The sequence below is a fragment of the Penaeus vannamei genome, chromosome 24 (genome assembly GCF_042767895.1).
Source record: "Penaeus vannamei isolate JL-2024 chromosome 24, ASM4276789v1, whole genome shotgun sequence".
NCBI lineage: Eukaryota > Metazoa > Arthropoda > Malacostraca > Decapoda > Penaeidae > Penaeus > Penaeus vannamei.
This window is the reverse complement of record NC_091572.1, coordinates 38,011,862-38,014,361: the sequence shown is the minus strand read 5'-3', so window position 1 is coordinate 38,014,361 and position 2,500 is coordinate 38,011,862. Positions and strand designations below refer to the sequence as shown.

The 2,500-nt window shown below is 23.6% G+C and overlaps 1 non-coding gene across 1 annotated transcript; it reads left to right on the top strand.

Moving 5' to 3' along the window:
• The first annotated feature begins 2,403 nt into the window (after positions 1-2,403).
• TRNAL-CAG (transfer RNA leucine (anticodon CAG)) lies at positions 2,404-2,487 on the top strand. Its single transcript has one exon. It is a non-coding gene; the product is annotated as a tRNA-Leu (tRNA).
• The last annotated feature ends 13 nt before the right edge of the window (positions 2,488-2,500 follow it).

Below are 2,500 nucleotides of genomic sequence, written 5' to 3'. Positions count from 1 at the left end.
CGACACTGGTAACCGGTTACTGACATCTCAATTATTATTACTATTATTATCTTCTTTATTACTTTGTTATTGTTATTATCACTATCAATATCACCATCTTTCTCATTATTATTACTATCATCATTATCATTATTGTTATTGCATTTATTATTACTAATATTTTAATTATAATTATCATTATTATTATTATTATCATTATCATTATTATTATTATTATTATCATTATTATTATTATTATTATCATTATTATCATTATTATTATTATTATTATTATTATTATTATTATTATTATTATTATTATTATTATTATTTTTATTATTATCATTATTATTATTATTACTATTATTATTATTATTATTACTATCATTATTATCATTATCATTATCATTATTGTTGTTATCATTATCATTGTTATCAGTATCATCATTTCTTATGTTATCATTATCATAGCTATTATTTTTATCAGTATTATCACTATCATTATAATTAGCATTATTATCACTATCCTTACTATAACTATATTATGATTAATAGCATTATCATTGTTATCATTGTTAATTAACTTGATTATATTTTTATCATTATTATTATTATCAATGTCGTTGTTTTTATCATCATTATTATTACTATTATTATCATTTTTATCATCATTATCATCATTGTCATTTTTATCACTACCATTATCATTATTATCTTTATTATTATCATTATTATTATCGTCATCATTATCATCATTATAATCATCACTATAATCATCATTATTATCATTGTCATCATCACTATAATCATCATTATCATTATCATTGTTATTATTATCATAAGTATCATTATCATTGCAGTTACTATCAACATCAATATCATCATTACTAATATTATTATCATTGTTACTATCGTTATTACTATAACTATTTTCATCATTACTGTTATCATTGCCATTATCTTTTTTTATTATCATCAACATTGTTATCATTATCATAGCAACAATGACGATCATTATTATTATACTAAGGATAATTATTATCACCATTATCATCATTTCCATTATCATTATCATTTTCATTGCTATTATCGTTATAATAATTATAATAATGATTATGGCTATAATTGTCATTCTCATTATTATCCCTATCATTATTATTGACATCATTATTATATTATTTCCATTACTATCATCATTGATGTTACTTTCATTATTCTTATGTTATCATTATCAAGAACTCATCATTTTATATTCAGTTATTATCAGAAAGCTGCTACAAGTAGTGTTATTGTTCCCTTTGTCATAACTGTAAAGAACACTTTTTACCATTATATCTGTTATCATTATATTTTACCATTATATTCATATAATGTTATACAATGTTTTATATCTTATAATATAATGGTTTATATTATATTATATAATGTTTTACCATTATATTCAGTTATTATCATAAAGCTGCTTCAAGTATTGTTATTGTTCCCTTTGTCATAACTGTAAAGAACACTTTTTACCATTATATCTGTTATCTTTCATTCCTGACTCTCAAGAGATAATCATCAATGGGTATGATCGTTCACAAACAAATTATTACCATAACACAGGCAACAATTTTCTGAAATTACCAGTGAATTTCCATTACTTCCATGAATCTACGGGAAATACCTACCCGGTTTCATTACCTCTATTAAATGCATTTAGGCAATTTTGTAGATGATATACATATATATATATATTATATATATATATATATATATATATATATATATATATATATATATATATATATATATATATATGTATGTATGTATGTATGTAAAGATGTGATATTTATGTATATATATACCTAAATCTATAAATATGTGTGTATATAGATCGATAGAGGGATAGACAGACAGATAGCTTGGTAGATATATAGATTGATAGGCAGATAGATAGCGAGACTGATAGGTAAATAGATAGCTATATATATAGAGAGAGAAACTGATGCACAGAAAGACAAAAAGATAGATAGTGAGATAGAGAAAATTATATTGTCTGGTCTGTTCACAAAAGGAAAACACTTTTTCTGTTTGTAAATTAGTATCCAATTTTACAAATGGAGAAGAAAAGGTAAAAGTAAATGCAGTTCATAATAGAATTAAGTGAAATAATTCCGTAAGTTAGTTAGTTAGTTAGTTAGTTAGTTAGTTAGTTAGTTTGCTTGTTTGTTTGTTTGTTTGTTTGTTTGTTTGTTAGTTAGTTAGTTGGTTAGTCAATTAGTTAGTTGGTTAGTTAGTTAGTTAGTTAGTTAGTTAGTTAGTTAGTTAGTTAGTTAGTTAGTTAGTTAGTTAGTTAGTTAGTTAGTTAGTTAGTTAGTTAGTTAGTTAGTTAGTTAGTTAGTTAGTTTGCTTATTACTTTGTTAGTTATTCACATAAACTAAGTCAGGATGGCCGAGCGGTCCAAGGCGCTGCGTTCAGGTCGCAGTCCGGTCTTCCGGGCGTGGGTTCGAATCCCACTCCTGACAATTAGTCCCGTCT